This window comes from Neophocaena asiaeorientalis, unplaced genomic scaffold (genome assembly GCF_003031525.2).
Source record: "Neophocaena asiaeorientalis asiaeorientalis breed wild unplaced genomic scaffold, Neophocaena_asiaeorientalis_V1.1 scaffold240, whole genome shotgun sequence".
Taxonomy (NCBI): domain Eukaryota; kingdom Metazoa; phylum Chordata; class Mammalia; order Artiodactyla; family Phocoenidae; genus Neophocaena; species Neophocaena asiaeorientalis.
In genome coordinates this window covers 32408-52409 of record NW_020185331.1, presented here as the reverse complement: position 1 = coordinate 52409, position 20002 = coordinate 32408, and the positions used below count along the sequence as shown (strand labels likewise).

Below are 20002 nucleotides of genomic sequence, written 5' to 3'. Positions count from 1 at the left end.
ACTGAAATTTTCATCACAGAAGTATCAGTAAAATTCATATTTTAAGTTCACTTTGGCACAAAGCAAGAATGTTGATCAAACAAAAGACAGAAAAGACCTATTAAGTATTTTAAGAACAGCTTACCAAGAAGTAATAGTCTGAAGTAGAAATGACACTAATCTGGATCTCAGGAAATACAAGCTTTACTTCCAGCTCTGCTCTGTAACACTGGGTAAGGTTTGACTTCTCTGCACCTCAGTTTCCTCATCTAAAGAAAACCACAATTGGATATGCACCTTTAAGCTCTAAGATTTTATATAAAGTTGATACTACAGTTTTTAAACAGGATTTTAAAAATCTCAACAAGAGAGCCCTATAAACTTAAGTTCCACTGACACACATGATTCCAATTATACATATATACCATTAACTTTCTCAATTACTTAGTTGACCCTATAGCTATTACCTTGTGAGAATTTCAACAGACTTCTCTGCAGATTTTCTACTTCCCTAGTGCCTCAGGGATAATTTACATTTAAAATAAAAGTTTCATTCACCTAAACAACAATAACAAAAAGACACTGCCTGCTGTCTCAAGTTAGCATTAATAACTGGTAAAAAAAGAAGAAATTAAAAGGAGTAACACATATCCCTGGGGTACTCCTAAGTCTAGCTACTACTTCTGATTCCCTACCATTTTGGCTTTTTTTGTCCCTAGAACTAAGTCAGGTGGCAGCAAGGCAAGCCCTTGGCAGATGAGAATGTACCCATTACTAGCTGCCTCCATTAATTCAAACACTTACTGGTTTGTGTTACTCTAGACAAGTCTCAATCTCTGTGTTTTAGTTTCTTCATCTATAAAATGAAAAAAAAAAATTAGTATTTCCCCTACCCCTTTCACAGGGTTGTTGTAAAGATTAAATGAGGACACATAAGTAACAGAATCCTGTAAAGTACTATATAAACTGTAGCTACCACCATTACTGTATGTGATCACCATGTATGAGACATTATGATTCAAGGTGCAGAGGAACAGAAAACAGTAGAGTTAAAAAGATGTGACAGGGACTTCCCTGGCTGTCCAGTGGTTAAGACTCCATGCTTCCACTGCAGGGGGTGCGGGTCTGATCCCTAGCTGGGGAACTAGGATCCTACATGCCACACAGCAGGGCCAAAAAAAAAAAAAAAAAAAAAAGGACGTGACAATATATTGCTGAGAATGGAATCTGACTACTGAAGGTTCAGTAGTAAATATATCAAACAGTACTACGTTTTCTTACTTTCATGGTCTTAAATATGTATATGAGTAATAGATATAATTAGGTAAGCTAAAAAAATAAAGTATAAATCACATTAAGCTTCATCCATGTCTATCCAAAGGTCTCACCTCTAAATTTCAATTAATCTAAGTAACTAGGAACTTCACTGTTTTAAAAATCCTTTCTGAGAGAATATAATTAAAAGTTAAATTACTTTACATTACTACTAAGAGGCCCTTTGAATATTTCTCAAACTTAAAACTTTTGGTTGGGTCTAAAAAACACCTTCAATATTTTTCAAATATATATATGCTAACTTGAAAATGAATTCATTAGAAGGGTATGAGTTTACTGAAAAAAAATTTTTTTACATACCGTGCCTGATACAGTAAAAAAAATATTAAATTTTTTACTATATTATTTAAAGCTAAATGTAAAGACTTTTTCTTCAAAAGTAAGAATAATAATAAATGGCTGGAAAAAAGTTCAATGATACCTGGTGGATACTTCACACCAACTGAGAAGATTCTCTACAGAGTATCACATTCTCAATAGTCAGTGACAAGCATCATGGTCATCTATGGAGTTTTCACCATACCAGAATCTGAGGGTGGGGCTCAAATATGTGAAACTTTTAAAGCACATTAAGTAATGATTCTTCCACATTTGGATACCATATTGTGGTCACTCCAGACTATCCATACCCAAGCTTTTGTATTTCTATATATAATCAAGAGACGTCTGTATCATAGGTTTCATTACAAAAGGCAAATTGCTTCTTATAGTAATATTATGTTTCCAAAAATGTGTAATGCTAAAAAATTACATATTTTGATAATATTTCTAAATATCATCAACTTCATTTCAAAATACCTATATAATTTAAAATTTTTCTTAGAAGAAAACACATATCCCAAAGTTTGACAACCAGTGTGATTTAAATAACTTCATCAACTAATACTTACTAAAAAAATACCTACTATAAATGTGTTGCATTTTGATGAGTGCTATGGAGAGATGCAAAAACATGGTCCCTACCCTTAACTGCAGCTTGCAATCTAAAGGAAGAGGCAGGACAAATAAGTTAATATACTTCTTATTCAGAGTTGATCATCCAGCAACCTTAAGCTTCTAATACACAAAAAATAGAAAATAATTAAGTAGGATGCATGGTAGCCAAAACAGATGCCACAGAGTTCACCCATTAGTGTAACATGCCCCTTCCTCACATACAAAACAATGCTGAAGGGCTTCCCTGGTGGCGCAGTGGTTGAGAGTCCGCCTGCCGATGCAGGGAACACGGGTTCGTGCCCCGGTCCTGGAAGATCGCACATGCCGCAGAGCGGCAGGGCCCGTGAGCCATGGCCGCTGAGCCTGCGCGTCCGGAGCCTGTGCTCCGCAACGGGAGAGGCCACAACAGTGAGAGGCCCGCGTACAACAACAACAAAAAAACAATGCTGAAAAAAGGGACCGCCTCATTAAGAAATCCACTTAGCTTTTACTTAAGTCTGATAACTGCTAATTAACTGATGTTGAATGTCATTATTTTTTATATTTAATGTATGGCATGTATAATGTAGCTTTAAGAGAGTTTGTGCATTTTAGGTATTTTGGGGTTTATTTGCCCTCAAATTTTAAGTTTGGAGAATGTGTTTTATTTTTTTCAACCTGTTTTATGTGGAAGCAATCAAAGATGACACCTGGTAGCAAATTATACTACGGTTGCCATCTATGGGGGGGAAAAAATGTGTTCCATTAAAAAAAAAAGGAAAGAAATTTTATTATAATTTTAATCTTCCAACCTATTAGCTAATGCTATTTTCACTACAGACCAATCTCTACACCCTACCAACAAGGATTACTGATTTTAAATCTCCTACTTAAATTACTGCCTTACATATATGTATTATTATCTCATAAGACTTGAACAACATCTCATCAAGCCTTAAAATAATACTATTTGTTTAAAGTATGACTGGTCCTTTAAAGTAACCCAGAGTTTGCTGCATCAAGATAGCAACTCAAGCCATTTGATTTTCTCCCTGTCCCAACTGAAACACAAACCAAAAAATATAATTAAAAAAAATCCTACAAAATGGCAAGAAACTAAAACACATTCCACAGCTATGCCACAAGGTGTTTGGAAAGAAAAGGTCCAGAGAGAGAAGAGTGAAAACAAATGCTGATCAAGCAGCACTTTTAAAGCACCACTTTTAAAGAAGAAGCACACTAGGAGACATTCATTCAACCAATATTCAATGAGTATCTATCTATTATGCCCTAAGTAAAAAAGTAACAAGTCCACCCACTCCCTCTCCTAAACATACCTTGTGAGAGAAGTGAGGGCTTGAGAGGAAGCTTGTGTGAAGCCCTTTGGGGTGACAGAAGGCTCAGGCTGAGGTATGGGAAGAGAATGAATCCAGGGCTTTGAGCTGGGTCCAGAGACCAGACACAGTTGGGGGTTGCTAGCACCAGCTGTCAGGAGAGATGTAAAGAAGACATCATTTCTGAACAAAGATACATCTTCCTAAATCCATGGCCATCTTGTTCTGTTTAAGAGTGCTGCCTTTTCTCAATGTAAGTAAATTACTAACTCTAAGCTGTCAGAAGAAAATTACATTAACTTTATCCACTTCATCTAACCAACTACGAAAATCTTGGTTTATTCTCCAACAATACATCTCAACTCCCAATGCCATCAAAAAAGATAAGCAGGCAGAAACATCACTGGATGCAGCAGCTCAAAAAAGGGAAAATATTCTGAACACTCAGAGAAACCTCTCACCCATTCTCTCAACCAGCAGTGAAAACCAATAACTACAATGAAAGTTACTGGAGGAAAACGGAGAAAGCTTAAAAAAAAAAAATCAAGTAGTGATTGGCAATCTCACTAAGACCTGAGCTAGTATACTGAGAAAAACAAAAAACAAAAATAAAACATACTGCCATGAAAGAGAGAACAAAGTAGATGGGGGAGAAATAATGGTTTTGAAAACAGGAGAAAAAAATTACATGGAGTTGTTGCTTTTTTTTTTTAAAGGCTTGAATTTTCAAAATCAAAGGCTCCCCAAAATGCCAGGCAAGATTATTAGTGGGAAAATATAAAACTCAGTATCTAAACTTATCATAGTAAAATGTTTGAATTTAAAAGATAAAAATGAAATTTTACCAAAAAAGAGTGGAATGGGAATTACCTAAAAAGATATTCACAGCACCAACTTTAATCAGACATCAATATTAATCAGACATTTTACTCACAATTCGAAACACTAGAAGACAATGAAATAACATTTATAGAGTTCTGAGGGAAAATAATTAACCCAAGAATTAATTCTATACCCAGGAAAACTCTCATATGGGAGGGAAAAACACAATTTTAGATATGTAAAGATTCAGAGAATATACTACATATGCACTGTTTCTAGGAAAATTTTTAATACTTCAGCAAAAACCAAATTTCAGTCAGAAAAAAAAAGAACTAAAAAAAATAATGTGATATAAAAGAAATATCTGTCAACAATAACATCTACAAAAGAGAATAAATGTAAATATTTTGTAAACACAGTTAAGAAAGCAGAAAAGACTGGAGAATAGGAACATCTGCAAAATGACAAATATATAAGAAGCCCTTACAGAAAAATTCACGATGGGAAACAGAAGAGGTGACAATAGCAACAAAATTCTAGATACTGGAAAGGAGATAAGTAGTAAATGACCTTGCAGACTCAAGAAAACAATCCCAGGCAGACAGTGCAAACTAAGAACTAACCCATTTTATACTCTGAGTCTTCAAAAGACTTAGGAACTGGCAGCACCAAGTCACTCTAAAATGGGAAGAAGAAAGGAGGAGGAAGCTAAAATAAAGAGAATTTTGGAGAAAGCTCCTTGAGTTTTGGTTAGATGCTAAGATTCTCTTCCCCACTCCATCAGGCTAGGTTACTGCTGTTCCCCAACCACAGCAGAAGTCTGGAGGTTATTCTCTGCAGAAAGTAAAACAGAATCTTTGAAATACAGGATACCAGACACAGCTGAGAAAGTGGGTACCATACCAAAAAGAAGAGGATTAAACGACCATATACATATGAGACACAAACCCCACCCCATGCCCCAGTTGGCTCCTAGGCTAAAACAGGGCTACTAAAACTGTGGTTTGCTGATGATCCATGAACCATTTGTCACCAGTCCATGACAAGATTTGTACAGAAACTGAGTAAGCATTTAGAAACTGTAACAGCACTTTCACAGTGTTAAGTTTATGTCTGTTGAATCCAACAATAAAAATTTGGACTTGTTTTGCATGCTTTCTTTTTAAAATTTCATTTTCTTTTTTGTTTTTTACCTTGCTAAAAATCATTTTATTTTTCGTTCGATAAACATTGTGCATGGATTTCCCATAATATTTCATTTTCTAGAAATAAAGGCACTACAACATACTAATGATGGGAATGTAAGCTGACAGAACTTTCATAAAAAACAGTTTGTAAAATATATGTATTTATTATAGGTATTATAATAATTTTTATAAAAAAATATAAATATAAACATATCTACATCTACATATATGCTGGGGGAGAAAGTACAATAATTTCCAATTCACTCCTAGAAATCTATCCTAAAGGTAATAATCAGATGTTCACAGAAGCACTGTTTACAAAATCACAAAATTAAAAATAACTAAAAGCCCACCAATAAATAATTTATGGTATTTCTATTCAATGGAATACTCTTCAATTTTAAAAACAACATTGTAAACCCACATTTATTAACAGGAAGAGATCCAAGACACATTAAGTGAAAAAAACAGAAATCAAACAGTAGACATGTTAGGATTTAATTTGTTCAACTATTATTAGATGGGTAGAAAATAGATGGATAAACAGACACATGGTCCCCTACAAACTCTCAGTAAGAAGTCAAGAACATACACACAAAAAATGTTTATAGTGATTACTGGTTATCCTTACGTGTTTCTTAAAATGTTATCCTTGGATTACTATGACCTCCACACTGGCATACTTCCTTATCATAGCACAAGCAAATAGCTTACATTTGGATGTAACAAGAATGACAATCTCTTTGTCCCTAGACCACACTATTATGAAGCTTTATCAAAAAAAGTGGCATGAATCCATGAAACTTTTGTAATTCTCAAACAAAGCAACTGACTTTGTGGTAAACCAACTAAGATTTTCCTGAACAAACTCAAAATAGTAAACTTGACACCAGTATAAAATTGAAGAACGTTGACACTAAAGGTGGACAAGAAATTAAAACAAAATAGGTATTATTCAACACTGTCCTCCCCTTATCAACACACAGGTACCCAATTACACTGTAACAGCTACAAAGCTAACGGCAAACATAATACTCAGAGAATGAAGAACTATGCTATTAGATGTCACTATACCTCATAAATTCATGCTATGAAGAGAAATTTTTTAATTTAACAATTAATTTGAAAGCCATGAGGTTATTTAAAAAGTAAGTAAAAAGAGAGTTGGCACCACCAGAATAGCAGTTATGTATGCACTGCTGTTAAACAAATAAAAAGTTGTTATGTATTTTATACAGAAAACAAGTAGTATTCAACTAATAATATGATTCCTGATCTTGGTACACTGTTAAAAGAAAGAATAAAAATTGTAACATCAATCTAAGTTTGACTTTTTTTTTCTATACACTATATAAAGAAATAAATAGCAAGTATAATGTTGAACTGTTTTTGTAATAGTTAAGCATATAATTCTTTAATAAAGTACTGGTTTTGATCTGACAAAATGGCATTTATTCTTATTTTCTTTTCTAGTGTTCTCATTAAGTTTTGGTATTGGTATTATGAAGAATTTGTAAAATGAATTGGGGTACCTTCCATCATTTAATCTGCTCTTGAACAGTTCACTGAACATGAGACTTGTCTGCTCTTTAAAATTACACAGACTGCACCAACACACCATATGGGTCTGGTACCTCTTTAAATTTTAGACTTACAATCTTTGTAAGTTCTTCTATGGTTTCTGGGATCTTTGGTTTTCCTTGAAAAAAAAAAAAGCAATTTCCTTCACATTTTCTAAGTATACCTCCATAAACCTTACTTTTAACAACCTATCCTACAGAAATAAAAGCACAACATAGAGATATGTATCAGTAGCACTTAAATGTCCACGAATAGGAAAATGATTAAGTAAATTATGGAATATCCACATGAAAACAATATAAAGAAAGAGGTATATGTATTGAATTGCCTTGGAAAGATATTTATTGTGAAATTTTTTTAGTTTTCAAAAAAGGAAGTTGCAGACTAAGGCATGTAATATATTTTTAAATTAGCAGGAAAGAGCTTTGTTTTTATGTCAGAAGCAAAGATCCTATGAGTACATGTTTGTACATAGACAAATTTATAGATATCCTTCAAACTACTGATAACAGGTTAATTTATTTTAAAGGAATGACAGCATGGCACAGCAAAAAACAAAATAAAATAAAACAAAAACAAAAAACCAAATAAACCAAAACAACAGGGAAAGAATCATCAGATCTCATAAGAACCTTGACTGAAACCAAGAAGGCAATGTCACTACCACAAGTCTTTACTGAGGCCTGCCTGTATATTCCTGCCCTTGAATTCTAGGAAATTCTGTATCCTTAACATAATTCCCCCTTTTCAGCTGACATTAGCTTAAACTAGCTTAAGCTAGTTTTATTACTTGTAACCAAAGTTTCTTTCTTTTTGTTTTTTTTTAATTGGAGTATAATTGCTTTACAATGTTTTGTTAATTTCTGCTGTACAAGGAAGTGAATCAGCTATATGTATACATATATCCCCTCACTCTTGGACCTCCCTCCCATTCCCCATCCCACCCAGCTAGGTCATCACAGAGCACCCAGCTGAGCTGCCTGTGCTATACCACAGGTTCCCACTAGCTATCTATTTTACACATGGTAGTGTATTTATGGCAAACTTAATCTCCCAATTCATCCCACCCTTCCCTTCCGTCCCTGTGTCCACACGTCTGTTCTCTATGTCTGCATCGCTGACATTAAGTTAATAGATCAATGTTGACTGTGTTTATTTCACAGAAAGGAAGGTTTTGTGATGATCCTTTAAAGAGTTAAACGACTTAAACATGTAAGAAAGGAGGAAAGGTTATCTAGACCAGAAAAAAAGAAATATTAGAAGAACTGCAGGATCTAGATCACAGACAGAATGGCAAGGATAAGTAAGAAGACTACAGAGGCGGGCTTCCCTAGTGGCGCAGTGGTTGAGAGTCCGCCTGCCGATGCAGGGGACGCGGCTTCGTGCCCCGGTCCGGGAAGATCCCACAGGCTGCGGAGCAGCTGGGCCCATGAGCCATGGCCGCTGAGCCTGCGCATCCGGAGCCTGTGCTCCGCAACCGGAGAGGCCACAACAGTGAGAGACCCGCGTACCGCAAAAAAAAAAAAAAGAAGACTACAGAGGACAAATTTGAACTTGAAATGAAAGGTAACAAGGAGCCATCCATATTACTTTATGAGCAGAGAGTTATGAAAGCAGTACTTGAGAAATAGTATTAGAATGCTACTAGACAGCAAGATATATTGGAGAAAGAGAGTAAAAATAGAAGTGAGAAAACTAAGAGGACTAAGTGACAATCCAAACAAAAAAGTGAGGAACCAGAGAACTGGCAGTGTTAGCATATGTTAGGAATCACACAGTAGGTACAGAGAAAGTTTTTAAAAGATGATTCCCAGAGTAAAATTCCAAGGATAGAGACTTACAGTGAATCAAAAAGTGCCATTCCTGGAGAGTTTTTTTTGCTTTCTACAACAGAGTTTTGTTTTGCTTTAAAAAGCAAAGACATTCTACAGTGTTCAGCTTTAGTGAAAAGGTATAAAAAGAATCTATGTGCTAACTCACAACGTTCTAGTTGCTCAAACATTAAACAAAGAACTAAAAAAACTCTTAGTTTAGCCCTCTTTGTGACTCAGCATGTACCTCTGTAACCTAACTTGTCACATTAATTGTCCATACACAGTTAAGAAAACTGATTAGTCATTATTTTTTTATAACTATTGCATTCCTTGAGTTATTGAATTTTTCTCTGCAGAGATAGCTGAATGCAAAACAATCATATAAACATACAACTGGAGATAGAACAAAGCAGCGTGCAGCAGGAAGAGCTTGCTGAAAAACATAAAGTTCTGCCTAAAAGGAACCTAGAATACACAAAATACTAAAACTCTTATTTTCAAAGCAGAACCTATTTTATTTTTTAATTGGGGTATAGTTGTTTTACAATGTTGTGTTAGTAGAAACTAACAGAACCTATTTTAATGTCCTCAAAATAAACTATTATCTTTTCATGACTTGGAACATTTTGGGCTTACTCTTTTTGTAGCTGTTTTAAGTTTTTAAAAAGTTTACCCCAGAAGCCGACACCTATCTTATTTTAAACAAGTGAAAAATAAATATTGTAGAAATTTATATTGAAAGTCAGCTCCCTTCAAATCATTGTGGTCTAATGACCTAACTTACCACAAAAAAGAGAAATAAAAAGTTAAGTATGCAAATGTGATCAAGTACAGATATAGAAATATTCAAAATGCTAGTGTACATGTGAGCCACATACCATTCAGGTAGATTTGTGACACTGGTATACAATTATGAAGGAGTTTAAAATAAAAATTAAAATACAGAAGCAGTTCCTGACTCAGATGAATCTTATTTCTTTTTACTCTCTGAAACTATAACTTCTCACTGTACACACACACACAGCCCAACACATAAGATGCTTTCTGCTCCCCAATATATACACCTATATTTACCTTTGTTCATACTGTTTCCTTTCTCCAGGCTTGTCATCCCTCTTTCTCTTAATTCAATTCTGGTCAAACTTCTTTTCTAATTCTACTTCCTGTAGGGACATGAAACATTCTGCAATACACACTAATTTCCCGCCTTCTCTGAATATTCATTTCAAGGATAGCCATTGCGCATCACTTTATTACACTTTTATCGATACATCATTTCATTTTTAAGTTTTACCTCCCAAGATAACTTATAAGCATCTTAAAAATAAGTTCTATTTCGTATTTCTCATTTATCCCTCACAAAAACCAAGAAGACTGGGCACACAGGGACCTAACAAATTCTTAATTCATTTATTCTTTTATTTTCATCTCTCCATCCCCACTGGCATCATCTTAGTCCACTGTCATCTCTAACTTGGATTAAAATAATAGTCTTCCTAACTGGCATTCATGCTTCCCCCCCTGCCCACCAACCCTTCTCTGAATCCATTCTCCACACAGAAGCAAAAGTGATCTTCTTAATATAAAACAGGTTACAGTATTCTCTGCTTAAAACTCCTCAGGGGCTTCCCAAAGCACTTAGCAAGCAAAATTTAATCTCTTGGCCAAGGCCTGCAAGAAACAGTGACATCTGGTCCTGGACTTCACTCTTCAACTTCATCTCATGCCACTCTTCCCATCTGTAAATATACTCCAGCAAGCTACCATATATAGACTCTCAGTTCCTTGATACTCCCTTCCTATCTTTCTTATCTCAGGCCTTTGCACCTGCTACTCCCTGCTTGAAATATTCTCTCTCCCATTCCTCAAATGGTTAGATCCTTCTTATCTTTTAGGCAGTTCAAATGTCACCATCTCAGAGAGGCTTTCCCCAACCTATAAGCCATTCCCTCCTCAAACAAAAAAAACTGTTCTCTATTTTAGCCCCTTGTATTTCTTTTTCTATAACATTTTCCCCTCTGGCAATATTTTATTTATTTGTCAATTTATTTTCTATCTGTCTCTACCACTGGAATAAAAGCACATAAACACGTGGACCACACCTGTCACATTCTTTGCTATACCACCAGCATCTGGCACAGTGCTGGCCTTGTAACTAGCACCAAATATGTGCTGGCCTTTGTTCTAAACCTTGGGAATACAGCAGTGAATGAAACAGACAAAAATCCCTCCCCTCATGGAGCTAACACTCTACTGGTTATTTAGATAATATCAACATAAGTAAATTATATAATATAGTCAAAGGTGACAAATGCTGTGAAAAAAAACAAAGTAGAGAAGGAAAGGCAGAACCAGAGTTCTAATTTTAAATACAAAGTCAGGGAGACCTCACTTGAAACAGTCTGATTTGAGCTAAGATCTTAAGGAGCTGAGGCAGACAAGCAGCATTCCGAGAAAAGAAAAGAAAGAGTAAGTGCCAACACCCTGAGTGTGGACTGTGCCTAACATGTCCGGTGAACAGCAAGAAGTTGGTCAGTATGATGGGAACAGAAAGCACCAGAGGGAAAGCAGCCGGAGAAGATGAGATCAAAGAAGTAATGAGGAGAGATCCTGGAGCATTTCGGGTAGAGAAATAACATGAGCTGAATCGTTTTTTGAAAAGATCATTCTGGCTGCTATGTTAAGAACCCAGTATTTGAGAGGGAGGTAAAAATGGGAGCAAGGAGACCACTTTGGAGACTATTATATGACAATTACCCAGGTAAGAGATGGTGGCTTGGTAGAGACAATAATGCATGGTCAGACTTTGAATATATTTTAAAGATAGAGCCTATAGGATTTGCTGACAGACTAAATTTGGTCTATGAGAGAAAGAAACACATCAAGGATAACTCTGAAAGTTCTGACCTCACCAACTGGAAGAAATGAGTTGCTCTTTACTAAGAAAAGATAGTGTGGGAGTAGTAGGTTTGGAAAGGATATCAAGAATTTGGTTTTGGTCATGTAGAATTGGAGATATCCAGTTGACATCCAAATGGAAGCATGGAATGTGTAACCGAATACAAAATACAGAGGTCTAGGTGTTAAGATAAAATTTGGGGAGTTATTAGTCTGTGTATATATATGTGTATGTATTTTTGTATATAGAACTGAATGAAAGGGGTAAGTAAAAAAAGAGAGAAGTCCAAGGCGTGAGCCTTAAGATACCCTACCATTTAGAGGATAAAGAAGAGAAGAGCTGGTGTGGCTGAAAGGAATGAGCAGTGAGAATGAAGGTAAATTAGGAGAGTGGTACCCTCAAAGCAAAGTGAAGAAAGTGGTTCCAGAATCATAATGATCAACTCTGTCAAATAAGATGAAGACTGAGAAATGACCCCTGGACTTAACGTCAAGAGTGCTGGTGACACTGATTAGAATGGTTTCAGTGGCTCACAAACATGAATTTAAGAGAAAATGGGAAGAGATGTAGAGGTGTAATACAGACAACTGTTTCAAGGAATTTTACTACAAAGGACCAAGAAATAGAGGAGTTGGAGTTTTTTGATTTGTTTGTTTTTTAAAGGTAGAAGAAATTATAGTATGATTGTATGCTCATAAAAATGATCCAGTAAAAATGTTAAAATTAGTAATGGAAGAGAGAAAGAAAAGAAATGCAGGCAATGTCCTTTAGTAAGTGAGAAGAGATGCAATCTAGTGAACAAGTGGAAGAGTTGAACTTAGAAAAGAACAAAGATAATTCACCTGTAGTTACTGGAGAGAAAGAAAAGGACATCAGCAGGTGGGTAGATGTTATTGTGAGAGGTTGTGGAGAGAAATGCCTCATTTAAGTCTACGATAGGGGTTGGCAAACTACAGCCAACAGCCAATTCTGGCCTGCTGCCTATTTTTGTAAATTAAGTTTCACTGGAACACAGCCACATTCATTCATTTACATATTGTTTATGGCTGCTTTGGTGTTACACAGCTGCTGATAGGTACAGTAGAAACCATATGTCCACAAAGCCTAAAATATATACTACCTGGCCATTTATAGCAAAAGTTTGCCAACCCTGGTATATTGGAATCTCTGTTAACTCTTTGAGCTGAGGACCAGATAGAAAAGAAGAAACAAAGGAGAAAGAAGAAAAAAGGAAGAAGATAAACAAAGAAGAAAGAAGATAAACAAAGAAGAAAGAAGATAAACAAAGACCTAGGAAACAACAGCATTTAGTGAGAATGACACATTAACCTATACATCATTCCTAATACCTGGAGCTCAAAACAAATATTCTATGAGTAATCAAACATTACTTTAATTTCACTCATCTCTTTTCAAATGTTTTTATAACTATTGCTATATTCGTTTTGAACTGGCTTTATCTCTACAGAGGAGGTATGGTTTTGCCACTGTACTAAGGGAGCTCTCAAAAAGAAGGAGGTAAGAAGAAATTAACTACATATAAAACACAGAACAGCATCGCAGGTTAATTACATTTTTTTTTTTTTTTTTTTTTTTTTTTTTTTTTGCTGTACGCGGGCCTCTCACTGCTGTGGCCTCTCCCGTTGCGGAGCACAGGCTCCTGACGCGCAGGCTCAGCGGCCATGGCTCCCGGGCCCAGCCGCTCCGCGCCATGTGGGATCCCCCCGGGCCGGGGCACGAACCCGTGTCCCCCGCATCGGCAGGCGGACTCTCAACCACTGCGCCACCAGGGAAGCCCACATTTTTTTTTTTTAATTTTCAAGGTGGATGGTTATTAGCAACGAGATCTTTTCCATGACAAATAAATATACACCACTTGAATACACTTATTTTATATCTTAGCATCACAAAAATGGTATCACACTGAAAGAAACACAAACATTTTACTCAAAGAAAGCTCTACCTTAGTAGAAAGAAGCAAAATTTCTGCCTGGCTTTCCAAATACCTCACACATAGATTTACCTAAAACAGCCAACCTTATTTCCCATAACTCTCATTCCCCCAAAATACAAACTGTTATTGTCAAACCAGTCTCCTCCCAATCTTGGATGAGCACTTAATCATTTTCAACTCCATCCATTCTTCAATTATTCTTTATGCCTATCAAAACCCAATTCATAAGTCAAAATCCATTTGAAGTTATACCTCCTTTCAAGAAACCTTTCTAGACTGGGCCAGCCCTCACTAATTTCCTCCCTATCAGAACTCAGACTTACAACCCATATGACTATGTGTTCATTTAACCTTTTTAGCCATTTGTATTATGTTTCATGTATATTAATGTGGATTACTTAACTAAACTATAAGCACTGTGAAAGCAAAGAGCTCCTCTTATTCTTATATATTACTAAAAAGTTAAGTACACCACAGATTATTCTCAACACACGCTTGTTGATCTGTGTAACCTAAGTATATAAAACTGTGCTGTATCAGAAAAAGTCCACCATCCACTCAGCCAAGTATGTACAATCCTTGACTACCCAGGCAGGTGCACATACTACTATGTATCCGATAAATATTTGTAGATTGAATGAAGGACTAAATACATGTATAATGAATGAATGCATGCACGCATGCATGAATAAAAGGTATCTTTTATAAGGCAGAGGGAAAGGGCAAATTATGTATGGACGTGAATGATCAACTTGAAGCTACAGATCTTAAATTCATAAAGGCCATATATTCATCAGGAGGTTTTCTGCTACAATCCAATTCAAACTAACTTATATGCAGAATTTTGGGCCAAGGGACTGGAAAGGACACCAGGGTAGCAGACAGAATAAAAAAAAAACCCACAGATACCTCATACCATGGCTCCTGGGACTAAAAGTGGTACTCTGTCTTCATCTATCTCCCATCTATATGGCTTCACTTTCACCTACTACAAATGCGGTTCTCATACACGTAGGAAAGAATGTCACTAGCATCCTCCCAGATTAACAACATTAGAGAAAAGGGAGCATCTTTCTCCCAGCATTCATATATCAATTTCAAAGGATTCTGATTGGCTCTGCTTGAGTAACGGGCAATCACTGTTGCAACAGGGATGACTGGGCTTGCGTTATAACACTGACTCATAAGACAAGACACCAACCACTCATAACAGGGGACGGATGGTTCCCCAAACGAAGAGATACTGGGTTGACGAAAACAATATGCATACACACACATATATACGTCTTCTACCAGCCACAACCTCCAACAACTCAATTTTAATTAGGAATTGGTGATGACTTTACCATATTTTGAAATTATTTGACTTCCTATAAAGCCAATATTTGTTTTCAGCTATTACCACTTCTTGAAATGAGACCCACATGAAACCCACTTAATTTTCCTAAGCTTCAAGTCATGCACCTGCATTCCAATATTCTGACACTGGTTTCATGCAGTCACACCAATCATGATTTTAAAATTTTAGTCAGATTTTGCTTATAATTTTTAAGCTCAGATAATCCAAATCATTTTGATCTGTCACCATACAGCAGTCTCTTATTTACTTCGTTACACGTGAAGCTTTCATTGTTCACCATGTTACTTTTTTTGAGTAGTTTGGCTCAAACTTAGCAAAGAAAACTCTTAGCATTCAGCATTTACTTTCTCTGTTAAGGAGCAACACAGTACCCATGTGAATCTCACGGTAAGAGATCAAACAAATGTTATATACGAAGAAATGACACATGTAAATGAACATAAATGATAACCTGGTATCTCAACTTAGCTTTGTTGCTCTCTTACTGTAGTTGTTATATTACCTTAACTTTTAATAAAATAATTTGTACCTTTGTGAAAAATGGCCTGAAAAAAAAAATCCATCTGCTAGTAAAGTTCACAGAATATGGTTATGATTACTACAGTAATAATTTAAGTTGGTATAGTCTACTTAAATTATTTTAGTAGTTACATACACAATCTTATTCCTAACTTAGGGTTCTACTTATGGGTATACATTTGGTGAGGGGAATTATATGATACTGTGATATCCCCAAATCTATCCAACACAAACAGCAAGAGGCACTTGTGTTTCAAGGATAAATAAGCCACGTTTTTGTACAAGGGTAAAGTATTTTCCACTGAGTGCAAAGCTTTCCTTATTATAACACCATGGATTTGTTGGCAGGCATTTTTCCTTCTTTTTGTCCAAACCAGGATATTCAGACGACTGTTTCCAGGAAACCAGTCATAACTTCTATAGTGATTCCTAAGTCCCTTTTCTGTCTCACAACGCAGATGTCATTAATCACAATACAAACATACATTAGATAATTTTTATTTAGGTGCACTACTTTGCACTTACTAGAGCAAAACAGAAACACTCTTCTGGCCATTTATACAGCTTCAAAACATCTTCCTACCATATTTATCTCCATCATCCATTACCTAGGAGCCCTTAATGTCATCTTTATACTTAGAAGGATGATATAGTTAAAATCATCTTTAGATTTCTAATGCAATGTTGAAACATAAACTATGAAACAAAAAACTACTTTTTTTGCTTCCATTAAAATGAAAACCCACATGTATTTTATTTAGGCCAAAAGTAAAACTATAACTTACGGAAATTCATATATAGGTAACTATTCCATTTTGCCCCATATTAAAACATATTAACTTACTACTTAATAGACTATGTACTATAGTACTTCAATCTTCACCATACCTCTTTCTTCAAGGAACAAAAGGCACACAATTTAATGCTTGGACAAAGCCACAATCAGGAGCAGTGATCAAAAGAAGAGATGATATCTGGAAATGAAGACCAAAATTTTAAAACTTTGACTGCAAAAACTGTCAGTAAAATGTTTTTAAACTTTTGATTCAGTTATGCTTCATAGTCAACGTATGTGTATAAATTTAGAAGAAAAAAATCTCTCTGCACTTAAGACAAATAACCTATCATTGACACCCAGTGATAACATGTCATAAATTTACAAGTCACAAAACTCAAAGCTTAGAAGGGAGCTTAGAATCAATCTAATTCAATATCTTCATTTATTACATGATAAGGAAAATGAGTCTTGTCTAAATTCACAAAGCTAGAACTAGAATCTGGATCTGATTCCAACCTAGATATCCTACCATGATAATGCTACCTCTTAATACTCACTTCTGATATCCACGGTTCCATGAAAATGGCTCACCATGTGAAGCCAATACCCCATATAGAACCGAAATACTCATAGCCTACGCATCTGATATAAGATAATTAAGAATACTTTCAACTTTAACTCTTTTCTTTTGCTTATAGTGCTTTGCCAAAAAACTTTTAGTAGAGTAACTGAAGGAAACTGGGCAAGGTCCAAGTCTTTTATCTTTAAAAAAAAAAAAAAAAAAGCTGTATTAGGTGATCTACAGTACACAATGCTTTATCAAAAATAAACAGGAAAGTAAACAATAGAAGTATATTAAAAGAGCATGTTTAAAGTATATTTTAAAGTCAAACTGTAGAGTTATGCTAAAATATATCCCCTCTGGAATGTTTCAAGATATCAAAACTTTGGGATCACAACAGACTACACTATTACCAGACAGGATAGGAGAAGATCTGAAGTGTGATGATAAAAATCGCAAGCATTTAAAAGCTCAAACATTATCAATGTGCAAAGTAGATATTCACTGTGGTTGCTGTCCTTTTATCCTTCCCAAATAACAGACATAAAACGTTTTGAATTGATACTTATACTTACTTTTCGTAGCAACAACAAGGAAAAATTTGGATGTGCAGAACAGGTGTTAGATACCTCCATTTTTCTCCCTCCCCACCCTTTTGTTAGTTTTCTAGATCTAGGATTCATCTTATTTACAAGAATTTTAACAAAAATCAACATGGTCTACTATGCTTACCGTCCTCATGAAATGCTAACACCCTGAAAAAAGTTAATACAATGCAATGTCTTAATGAATTTCAGGAAAATTCAGTTTTGCTGAAAAATAATGAACCCATTTCTATTGACTTGCAGTTAAACTCTGAAAAATGTTAGGGTATTTCACAGAATCCATTTAAGTGATTTCTATCTGTTCAACTTGAGTACAATAACTTTACAGTACACTCAAATCAGATCCCTTCCTGCATGAAAAACAATTCAACCATTTCAGTAAACTAGGCCTAACACTTAGACGTTCAAAGTTAACGAAATTCCCACCCTAATGTACAGTTTGGTGGTATGTTTCATCATCGTGACAACCGCTCAGAGTTCAACACTATTATGTATTCTTTAAACATTGACTTATTTTACTCTTCTAGTGTTTTTTTAAGTTTTGATATCCAAACATACCCAATGAATGTTTTCGCTAAAATTGTTCACAAACACTAAACGCCCCCAAATTTAAACCTAAAAAGAAAACTGAACCTGGACTTTTGCATTCAGAACGTTAAAGCTACCGTATTTGTTTCATTGGTCTACTTAAGAGCTATAACATTTTACCTTACATACATTCATCCTATATATTTTCAATTACCATAGCCATCTAGGAAGAGACTGTCTACTACTTGACAATAAGGACATCATGTTAAGAACAGACTCAAAATGGACCCTACAAGTAAGAAAGCCAGTTACAAAGAAATCCATCTGCCACTGGGTGTGGTTGGGGTCTGCACGGAAGAGCGCCCTTGGCCAACTCTGGAGGAGGGCGCGCGCGCCAGAGACTTGAGCATATCTGCAACAACAACAAAAAAAGACCTCCAAAGACCACAGAATGAACCCACAATGGGGACGCCGTCGAGTCGGGGTGCCGTGGACCTGCGAACCTACAGCTCGAGGGGTGCGGTCTGAGGGGTACCCAAGCAGTCTCCACCAGCCCCGGTACGCGCCGAGTGGGTGCTTCGAGCGCCGCGCGCCCCGCTCCGTCCCAAACACCGCGCCCGATCCGCCCCTTCCTCCGGGGCTCGGCTGCCCCTCGGGCTCGCGGAGGCACACTGTGCCGCGCTCCCGCTCCAGTTCCTGGACTGTGGAAGAGTGCGGAGTTCAAAAAGCCTCGACGTAAAGCAAGCCCAGGCTAAAGGACTGAAGGTTAGCTCTGGCAGCCTAAGAGCGCCTAGAAAAAGGACCGACTTCTCTAGAAAAACTTTGCGACAAGTTAGGCGGAAGCGCTGAATGGCCGGGACTATTTAACAGACGCTTCCTATCACGAGAGGCGGAACCCTGAGAGGGTTCGGGGGGTCCTGCAGCCCCCACAAACTCGCCCTTTGCCCCCTGGCTGGCTCTCTACAAGTCCCGGCATCCTAACAGGTCTGGGCGGCCCCGCTCACGGGGAATACCTGTCGTGGTCCCCATTGCCTGCGAGTCCCTGATGGCGGCCATTATGCTTCCATCCGGGTTTTGCCGAAAAGCCGATCGCAGCGCTACCGGGAGCGCTCGCTGAGGCGGAGGGATTCGTGCCGCACCTGAGGCGAGCGGAAGAGGACGGAGGCCGGCAGGGTCCTCCCCCCACCCTGGTGAGTCTAGGCCACGGAGCTGGGCTCGCTGCTGACCTCTCGTTTAGCGCGTTTCACGGGTGCCTGACACGGCAGTGGCTCGCTCCCCCCCTTGGCTCACCAGCAGCTGGAGAGAGCCTACTTTCAATGGAATGAGAGACACACCTCCATTCTATGCTCTTCAGAGAAGACATCAGAAGCAGGAACTGTGCTCTTGGCAAACCCTCGCTTGACTGGGAATGGTCTCAACCCTGAGATTTTAATCATTTCCGGCTTTGCAAATGGCGTCTCCCCCACTCCTTGCTTTTGACATGGCAGGATTTAGCAGCCATTGCAGCCCATGTCAACGAAGGAAGCTGCCACAAGCAGCACTGGAAGACATATTGAACTCCAAACATGTACATATTTAATAATTGATCTGAAAACCATCGTTCAACAAGGGAGGCTCTCATCCCCATCAAAGGAATCTTTTCCAACACTACACACAGGGCTGACAAAGAGGTCAAGTAATATGATTAGGTTTGCGCCAGGGACCAGTATGGCTCTTCTATCCTTTAGCGGATTTCTGAAATGAAATCTATTAATTGACCTCACTTTTTTACATAAATTACCTTCCTTGGGAGGGGGTGGGGGTTGTTATGGTGGCAGCTTTTTTTAAAAT

General features: G+C 37.0%; 1 protein-coding gene across 11 annotated transcripts in view; it reads right to left on the bottom strand.

Annotated features, from left to right (window-relative positions):
* The window catches only part of ZNF518A (zinc finger protein 518A), a 65949-nt gene extending 46644 nt beyond the window's left edge, over positions 1–19305 (bottom strand). For 2 of the 11 annotated variants that reach the window (XR_003001789.1, XM_024734811.1), the window contains exons 1-5: positions 19186–19305; positions 16588–16673; positions 3567–3714; positions 784–835; positions 125–248 (exon numbers count right to left, since the gene is read on the bottom strand). The gene's annotated coding sequence lies outside the window, so the exon portion shown is untranslated. Of the gene's footprint in view, positions 1–124; positions 249–783; positions 836–3566; positions 3715–10041; positions 10131–16587; positions 16674–17614; positions 18585–18633 lie in introns of all 11 variants that reach the window. The other 9 variants (XM_024734818.1, XM_024734817.1, XM_024734814.1 and 6 more) reach the window with 9 other exon arrangements.
* Between the last annotated feature and the right edge of the window lie 697 nt (positions 19306–20002).